Source organism: Camelus dromedarius, chromosome 10 (genome assembly GCF_036321535.1).
Source record: "Camelus dromedarius isolate mCamDro1 chromosome 10, mCamDro1.pat, whole genome shotgun sequence".
Taxonomy (NCBI): Eukaryota; Metazoa; Chordata; class Mammalia; order Artiodactyla; family Camelidae; genus Camelus; species Camelus dromedarius.
Window position 1 is genome coordinate 19,011,702 of NC_087445.1, and position 9,117 is coordinate 19,020,818.

The 9,117-nt window shown below is 41.8% G+C and overlaps 1 pseudogene; it reads right to left on the bottom strand.

Annotated features, from left to right (window-relative positions):
• Nucleotides 1-1,238: 1,238 nt before the first annotated feature.
• Nucleotides 1,239-2,717, bottom strand: LOC105095967 (tubulin alpha-1C chain-like; annotated as a pseudogene).
• Between the last annotated feature and the right edge of the window lie 6,400 nt (nucleotides 2,718-9,117).

The window sequence follows — 9,117 nt, forward strand, 5'->3', positions numbered from 1 at the left end:
CAATTCTAACAACTCCCCTGATTTATTTCTTCTTTTTTGTCTTTTGATTTGCTGAAAGTGGTAAATGGTAATAACCCAGAGAAAACACTAGCAGAGGGAAAGAGTGGGAGAACAATTTACAGTTCTGGTTTGTTGATCTTAATAAACTCCTGTCATTGATCACCTTGGACAAGAGCCCCTGTGGAACGCATTGTCCAGCTGTACTTGGCTGTGATACTAAGAGGTCACCTACCTGGTTGTGTGTGAATCACATTTTGCTTCCAGCAGAGGATGGCCTACCAGTGATATTGCCCACTGTTAACTGACCAAAATAGGAGAAAATATATTTTCGTAGACTTTCCCCCACGTCTGATCATGCAGTAATAAGGTGTGCAGGTGTTCCAAAGCAATGATTTCCCTCTGGGCCACAATAACTAACCTAGGAACGCACCATCTAGTCCCAATACCCTCTCCATGGATCGCATCTTTCTCAATATAGCATTTAAATTCCCCAAAATAAGCTTGCCAAAGAGCAGATTAGAGATCCGAGCGCTGAAAACCTGAGTGATTTACTCTAAGTCAAGTGGTTAATAAACATCAGCGGCAAGATTCAAAGATACGCAAAACTTTAATTGACTCAATGATACTATTCAGTAGTTCTTCATTTATTAACATTTATTATCACACATTTGCATGAGGGACAACCGAGAAGCCTTAACTGCCTGCACGTTAATTCACTATTCATTCTACCCGTGTGAATTGGATAGCTTGTCATATGCCAGAGATTCAAGACATGTTGCCTGCCTTCTGGGAGCTCAGTCTCACTGGAGAAGACAGGAGGCAAGATGCTAACCGTAGTCACAGAGGCAGGAGAGGGTTGCTGACGGGCAGGAACGGAGGTGACTCCTTCACGCCCATGACTAGGTTCCCTATCTGCTGAAGCAAACAGAAGCGGCGTGAGCCTATGAATTTCAGTTCTATCACTCGATGATTTTCTATTTTAACTGGTTTCCACCTCTCTTGAAGATTATAATTAAATGTAAAGGACATTTTCTGCTATCTTAAAAATAGATTTAAAGGAAAAGGTTTGGATTAAAATGTATCTATATTTGAATCCTTATATTTAGAAGTCAACACTTGTAAATTGTGTGACTTTGGACAAATTTCTTTTTTTTTTTTTTTTTAAGACAGAATACTTTATTCAAATCCATCAGAGAAGTGGATAGCTTGGGCCTGTAACAAAGTGTTGTGTTTTAAAGCATAGGTCAGTAATTGTCTATGAGAGTATACACTGCTACATAAAAATTAACTGATCAGACTACAACTTTTCAATGTTTAAAACAGAACAAGCTTCCCTGTAAAAGCAGCACCTTTGTGACATTTTAACTTGAGTATTCCTCTCCTTCTTCCTCTCCTTCAACAGCATCTACACTAACCTCCTCATAATCCTTCTCAAGGGCAGCCAAGTCCTCACGGGCCTCAGAAAACTCTCCTTCCTCCATGCCCTCACCCACATACCAGTGAACCAAGGCACGCTTGGGACACATCAGGTCAAACTTGTGGTCCAGGCGAGCCCAGGCCTCAGCAATGGCTGTGGTGTTGTTCAGCATGCACACAGCCTCCTGTACTTTGGCCAGGTCTCCACCAGGTACTACGGTGGGAGGCTGGTAATTAACATGAACTTTGAAGCCAGTGGGGCACCAGTCCACAAACTGGATGGTATGCTTGGTCTTGATGGTGGCAATGGCAGCACTGACATCTTTGGGGACCACGTCACCATGGTACAGCAGGCAGCAAGCCATGTATTTACCATGGTGATGGTCACATTTCACCATCTGGTTGGTTGGTTCAAAGCAAGCATTGGTGATCTCTGCTACACAAATCTGTTCATGGTAGGCTTTCTCAGCAGAGATGACAGGGGCATATGTGGCCAGAGGGAAGTGGATGTGAGGATAGGGCACCAGGTTGATTTGGAATTCTGTCAGATCGACATTCAGGGCTCCATCAAACCTCAGGGAAGCAGTGATGGAGGATACAATTTGACCTATCAACCTATTCAGGTTTGTGTAGGTTGGGCACTCAATGTCGAGGTTTCTATGACAGATGTCATAGATGGCCCCATTGTCTACCATGAAGGCATAGTCAGAGTGCTCCAGGGTGGTGTGGGTGGTGAGGATGGAGTTGTAGGGCTCAGCTACAGCTGTGGAAACCTGGGGGGCGGGGTAAATGGAGAACTGCAGCTTGGACTTCTTGCCATAATCGACAGAGAGACGCTCCATCAGTAGGGAGGTGAACACAGAACCAGTTCCCCCACTGAAGCTGTGGAAAACCAAGAAGCCCTGAAGACCTGTGCATTGGTCAGCCAGTTTCCGAATTCAGTCCAAGACGAGGTCAATGATCTCCTTGCCAATGGTGTAGTGACTGCAGGCATAGTTATTGGCAGCATCTTCTTTGCCTGTGATGAGCTGCTCAGGGTGGAAGAGCTGGTAGTAGGTGCCGGTGCAAACTTCATCAATGACTATGGGTTCCAGGTCTACCAACACTGCCCTCGGCACATGCTTGCCAGCGCCTGTCTCACTGAAGAAGGTGTTGAAGGAGTCGTCTCCTCCCCCAGTGGTCTTGTCACTTGGCATCTGGCCATTGGGCTAGATGCCATGTTCCAGGCAGTAGAGCTCCCAGCTGGCATTGCCAATCTGGACACCAGCCTGGCCAACATGGATGGAGATGCACTCATGCATGGTTGCTGTTTTGCGGCTGCCGAGCAGATGGTGGAGAGGAGGAGGAGAGGTTGCTGCTTCTTACAGCGCGACTCTTAAGTGGTCAATGTAAGAGAACCTGCCCAAATTTTTTAATCTCTCTGAGATTCAGCTTCATTCACTTTAAAAATGGGCTAGTGAAATGATCTATTGCTTAAGATTTAAGGCGTGAGATATTATATTTAAGTCCCTGGCACAATTCCTGATACATAGGTATTGCCAGACAAATGTTAGCTATTGTTGCCATTGGTTACATCAGATATTCACCTCTATTCAGACACAGATTAAGCCCCGGTAACAAGAAAATACATAAGACTGAGTCGAAGAAGAAAGCTAAAGTTTTCATTAGCACACATCTACATCATGTTAAATACAAGCTGACTTTCATGCTGATTATAAGCAGGAGTGAAGGAATTGATGGTAAAAAGAAGAAACAATTCTACAATTAGAATTTCCTGGGTACCTTCAAAGGCATTCTTAACACGTAAGAACTTGAGAGTCATCTTTTCTTATCACTAGTAAAAAGAATTTGTTTTGAAATAATGTAACAGCAACCACAACTTAGAAAGCTCTAATGTAATCAGATCATTTCCTAATAGTAGTTAAACGATGATTTATTACGGTGTTTATTTCAGTAACTTCTTTAATGGATAAAGAAATTGTTCCATTCAAAAGTCTTCCTCAGTAAGTTGTATTTAAACAGTTTTAATACTCGGGCTCATACAGAGATTGCCTGTGATTTTAGATAGATGGGTTTTTTTTTTTTAAAGCAGCACTTGAAAGTGCTCTTGTAATTTAACCCCCAAATTCTGATTTTCAAATGGAGAGCCGGGGATTTACCAAATATGTGATGAAGAATCATGTTTTCATGTTCTTTCGTTTTGGCAGGAACTCTTGCTTCAATTGAAAACATTCTCTTACCATCACAGAAACCCAGAGGGCAATTCTGAGTTAAGACCTGGAAAATAAAACTGAGAGAAAAGACTGGAACAACATGTGGTTGTCATTTTAAAGGCCACGGAGAGGGGAAGTGGTTTTCCACTGAAAGCTGAGCAAAGACAGGCACATGTACCACATTAATGTGGAGGGCAGGCAGTAAAAATACAGAGAGATGGAAGTTCCTCTTTCATTCATGGTGAAGCAGGTGCTGACTTGCCCTGCTGTTAGGACTGCTTAGTTTAGGAATCTGATGTCATTTTATATTTGAAGTCAAGGTTTTCTGTTTACATTTGTGGCCTCTCACAACCACTCTGAAAGATAGCACCGTCTCACTCACTCAGGCTCCTCTTCCATCAAGATGAAACTTGGTTGTGTGACTTCCCCAAGAACACAGTTAGACATTTGATTGCAACTTGCTATCCCTGAATTTTCAGTCTTACAAATTATTCTGTTTATGCCAAGAAAGACAGACAGACAGACAGACAGACAGAAAGAAAGAAGAGGGAGAGAGAAAGGAAGGAAGAAAAGAAAGAAAGAAGGATGAGAAATAAGGAAGAAAGAAGAAAAAAAAGTGGTGTTTTTGTTTCAAAAATATATTTACAATACCAGGTTATAAAAACAGTATTAACTTAGAGAAAGCACTGTAACATTCTTCCAGCCTCCTTTATAATTTGTGGTAAATCTTTTCTGTTTACTCTCCCTTCATCCACACCAGACTTAAATCCTGCTTCATTCATGCTCGAGCAAATAAGATACATACCTAAGGTATCATAATATTTACACAACTCACCTTCCTCCCATCTCGGGGCAGACATTGCTAGCTGATTACAGTGTTCTAACCACTCAGCCCAAATGAAGCTTCAAGATCCTTCTAACTCCAGAAGACGAATACCAATTCATTTGGCATGACATTTCTCTGTCATCTCCAGTTGAGAGCAACAGTCCCCCTAATCTTGTAGCTCCTTCACACCCAAGAACATTGCCTCCACTAGTTGTGTGATCCTTGGTACAGTTAATCTTTCTGAGATTTGCTTTTCTCACCTGTAAAGTGAGGATCGTGTAATTACCCCACATTGAGTTTGTAATAAGATAATGTATATGAAAACACTACACAAACATATAGAGTGACTGTTATCACCTTTAGCACTATAAAATGGTTTGTTTTATTCTATTCATTTTAATTGTTCCCATCATAGTTGGCTTTCTCCTTCAAAAAGTTCTGGCCTGCCTTACACACGGCAGTGCCTCATCAAGCATAGCGCCTGCACATAAGTTGTTCTCCATAAATATTAGCCTCCTCCACCCGCACCCACCGGTCCGTGATTCACTCCTAGTAATGTTATTCATTCATCAGTTGTTGGTGTTCAGTGTTTTCACACTATAATCTGTCCTAGTTAAATAAATTGCAAAGCGCAGTATCTCAAAGGAGAATTTAAAAACAATATCTTGGTTTCACTACTCATTCAGCAGAGAGGTTTCCTGCCTTCAAGCAATTATTTCTGGTCATATCTCCAGGCACTGAGCAGGGTTCACCCACACTTTATCCTGTGGATCTCTCCCTGCCTTTCCAACGTGGATAAGGCCATGCCTTTGCCAAGCGTGTTCTCTCTGCCTGGACAGCATTCTCCAACTCGTCTTCCACAAAACCAGCTACTCTCTAAGGAGGTCCCTGGCTCTTCACTACCTTCCCAGACGAATGACTCAATCCTTCTAGAATTTTCTGAAGACGTTTTTATAATTCAACACACTGTATTACATTTTATTACTATGATCACACTACTAGAGGTCTTTTTGCCCTTCCTGGTCTTTCTGCAATGTCTAGGTGTGAGCATCTTGAAGGCAGGGGTCTTAGCTCCTTTTCTTTGTTGTTTCTATATCCCTAGTACTTACCACAGTGCCCTACACATGGTCAGTCCTCATTCACATTAGAAGGAAGAGTGGGGACTGTTAGCATCATGAGTCCTTATTAGTTCACAACACATGAGGGATCACGGCAGCCAGAGGAAAGCAGGCCGTTATGATGCTGCTTGATGATCACAAGGGCAGCTAACATTCATTGAATATCGCCAGCGTGCCAGGCCTTGTCCTAAGTGCTTTAGGTGAATAAACAAAGAAATGAGGCCCAGAGAGTTAATTATCTGCTTAAGCTTGTTGGGGGTAAATCTGATCCAAACCAAGGCGGCCTGGCTTCAGCATTGGCACGCTCCATCACTCTGCTTTACTACTTGGGGAGGAAAAGAGGAACTCCCTGAGCAGAAATGACATGAGCACAACTAAATGGGGAGACAGGAGAACAAAGACAAATTTCACACGTACCATAATTCTGATTTTGCCAGAAATAAAACAACACAAAACAAAAATCTCAATGTACATAATCACTTTAGAAGGACTTTGAAATGCAAGTTTGTGATAAAGCACAATTAGCTAGAACAAAGCCTTGAAAACTATACAAAATATCTAAACAAGCATTTCACCCAGAGACAATCGTCCTTGATTGGAACAAAGATGGAACTAGAGGAAGGAAAGCCTCCGAGCAGGTGGGTCCAGGGCAGGTTTGTGCCTTAGTGAGATCACACACATCTGGAAGGTAAAAGAATCACATTTTGAGTAGCCCTTAAATCACCAAAGCCAAAAGTGTTAGAGCCTATTCACCAAAGATCTTCAACACAGTATGTTTTTCCAAGAGTAACAATTTTCCTATTAGAATATTTCTGACATTCAAGGAAATTTTTGAAGGTATTTGTTCTCTGAGAGAGAGGGAACCTTAGTTCAGGAAGAGCAGTGCTGAGAATGTGAGGTCACTTCCCTCTCCTCCGTGTTCCCTAGAGATCTTCCCACAATCCAGAGAGTTTCCTCTCTCCATTTCTTAAATAAGTTTAATCACTTATTCTCCATAGCTTTCTTCCCCCCGGGTGTTTAAACATGCACAATCTCCCAAATGTGGAGAAGAACTCCCCTTGATAGTAATATCCATGATTTTCCTGGAATAGGAATCTTTACCATCCCCAAGGAGTCGTTACGGGATTACCTGCCAACGTTCTTAATGGCAGCTGTTTCAAGTAACATTAAACACCATTCGTGAGTAGCTTCCCCTCACCTGGTATCCTGCCAGGTTGAGGTGGGGGTGGAGGAGTAGGGGGAGCAGATGCACTGATGCTTGTGTTCAGAAAGCTCAAAATTGTGATCAAGAGGCAGACATATTGAACAGTCATATAGATTATAGTAAATGTAAAGCATAAAATGAGAAAGAAGATCCAAAGAGGGAGAATGAGCGAGGACAGAGGCAGAGGACCACAGTGGGCCACAGAGGGTTTAAAGAAGCAGGAAGTGGTTAACAGTGGCAAGTGAAGGAGAAAACCCAGGAAGACAGGGTCTGAAAAGCACGCCAGCTTGGCTGTGAATGGAAGGAGAGAGATAAGGCAACCTCTGGAGTGAAAGGCACAGTCAAAGGAGAGGGAGGGCTTATTCGTCGCCATGACTTGAGGGTGATAGATTCGATTGCTTTAATGTGACAGCTGCCATGATCAGTGTGATGGGGATGGGTGGATGTCTCAATAGCTTCAGATGTAATCAAGTTAAATTGAAGGGGAAAACATCTCTGGAACCCAGGCTGGATTTTAAATTAGTGTGAAGATCAGCCAAACGTTCTGTTTGTTTAGTCAATACTGCCTCTTAGGATTCAGAAGCAAAGTTTTAAATTCAGTATTTAAAAAACAGTTACGTATGTAAAGGCAGTTTTCAATCACCTGAGTCTGCCTGTGTTCGACTCTTAACTTCACTGCTTGCTGGTAGCATTAATCCTAGGTAATTTACTTAAATTATCTGTATGCTAGTTTCCTCAGCTGTAGAATGGAGATACTAATATGACACTCATCATAGCTTTGCTGGAGGAGCCAGTGAGTTTAAATCACATAAGATGTTTAGAATAGAGACTAGCAATAGTTGGCCCTCGATATATTTAGCTGTATTTGTGATTATAATAATTATGAATATCATTATTTGGTTTTATTTTGGTCATATTTCTCATAACCATGTCAGTTTATTTACTTTATTTTACAGATGAAGCAAAAGGGCTGCATGCAACAGATTCATAATCTGTAACGATGGAGGAGACAATTCCAAATAAGAGATAAAAACAAAAATCAGTTGTATTAAGCATTGGAGTGCGCCAAATAATTGCAATTTGGGGAGTAGATTTATATTTCATGCTGTGTATAAACTAAAGTAAGAGAGATAACTTAGGTTTCCAAAGGTCAACTGGAAGAAAAAGAAAATGAATAGGGAATGAAGATGGACAGGGAACGACACTCACGTGGAGGGAGGTGCTAAACAAACTTTAGTAGCAGTGCATTCATTTATTTGTAAGTGTCAAGGTCTCTTCAAGAGCTCTTAACAGCATCAGTGTGCACAGCATGATATGACAAATTTTATTTGTAACTGTGACTAATTTCTTGGTAAAGAGTTAAATTGTATTTAAAGTTTGATTTTAAAAGTCAGGAAAAATACATATTATATTTTACAACAATTTCTATCAAAAATCTTTACTGTTTTTGTAGATGCCTGTGTTGGAAGATTAAGTGTCAGTTACGTAGAAAACTAACCTGGACAACTGATTCTGATTCTCGCCGTGGTGGAATAATTGGTATCACACCACAAACAATTATAAACTAGGTAAAATATATAAATCAACTTTTTTTTAAATTAAAAAAAATTTTTTTTTGGCAGCAGAAGGTAATTAAGTTTACTTATTTATTTTCGGAGGAGATGCCAGGGATTGAACCCAGAACCTCGTGCGTGCTAAGCATGTGCTCTGCCACTTGAGCTACACCCTCCCCCACGTCAACCATTTTCAGGCACTGGACAAGAGAGAATGTGCGGCTGTGATCTTGGGAGAGGAGAACATGTAGTAGGGAGCGCTCGGCACTCACACCAGCTTTCTCTTGGGGCGTGTCCTAACGTGTGGCGCAGGGGAGTAAATCCCAAACAACAGGAGCCCTGCTGAGCAGGGAAACCCAAGATCAGAGTTCAGGGCTGCTGAAGTGGTTGGAACTGTGCGGTAAGAAATTGGAAAGGAGAGAACTACGCAGTGACTGAGCTCCAGATGTTTGTGTAGGCATCCCCTCGTGTCCTTCGCCAGGCCGAGGTCTGCAGTGCTTGGCTGACCACAGCTACTGAGAGATGTAAGCCAAGCAAATTCAGAGCTTTTCCAACAAAGATGTTGGAGTGCCTAACAACCAGAACAGAGAGACTAAATACTCCGGTTATTTAGTTGAGACCCAAGAAATGTCATGCCTTAGAAGGGCCATCCTACCCCTCCGGTAATGACTACTTTAGACCTTAAAATAAGAAGATCAAGTCTTAAAAGCAATCATAGAAAAAAGATGCATAATATATTTGGGGCAATGATAAGAATCATCAAAAACAACGTAAGCCAGAAGGCTGT